We start from the raw sequence: 659 nt of genomic DNA on the forward strand, positions 1-659 counted from the left end.
GGTGGACCATTGAGAGGCGGAGCTTAGCAGAAGTAATTAGGTCACAGGGGCACGGCCCTTGGAGGGAATTAATGCAGGTGTCATGAGACTGGGCTGGTTCCCAGGAGAATAGGATGATAGAATGGAGCGCGCCACCTCCTGGCGACCTCCTCCTTCGCGCTTTGCTCACCAGCACGCGCTCCCGCCACCGAGATGCTATCTATCTTGAACCCTCATCTAAGCTGAGCAGATGCTGGCGCCAAGCTCTTGAAACTCCAGAGCTGTGAGCTTAAGAAACATCTTTTCTGGTGCTCGCTTCGGCAGCACATATACTAAAATTGGAATGATACAGAGATTAGCATGGCCCCTGCGCAAGGATGACATGCAAATTCGTGAAGCGTTTCATATTAAAAAAAAAAAAAAAAGAAAGAAAGAAAGGAAAAGAAAAGAAAAAGAAACCTCTTTTCCTGTATAAAATACCCAACTTCGGATATTTTGCTCTAGCAACAGAAAATGCACTAAGATAGGTGGGGGGATGCTGAGGCATGTGTTTCTCAGAGTTCCTTTACTCATCACTATATGGCATGCGCCTCTGCTTATATCACCTGTCCCACTGCTTTACAAAGACCAAGCTTCTCAGCCAGGTGTAGTGGTGTACACCTGCAATCCCAGTGGCTTGA

General features: G+C 47.3%; 1 non-coding gene across 1 annotated transcript; it reads left to right on the forward strand.

Annotated features, from left to right (window-relative positions):
• Window positions 1-287: 287 nt before the first annotated feature.
• LOC143402718 (U6 spliceosomal RNA) lies at window positions 288-391 on the forward strand. The gene has a single exon (XR_013091779.1). It is a non-coding gene; the product is annotated as a U6 spliceosomal RNA (small nuclear RNA).
• The last annotated feature ends 268 nt before the right edge of the window (window positions 392-659 follow it).

The sequence above is a fragment of the Callospermophilus lateralis genome, chromosome 6 (assembly GCF_048772815.1).
Source record: "Callospermophilus lateralis isolate mCalLat2 chromosome 6, mCalLat2.hap1, whole genome shotgun sequence".
NCBI lineage: Eukaryota > Metazoa > Chordata > Mammalia > Rodentia > Sciuridae > Callospermophilus > Callospermophilus lateralis.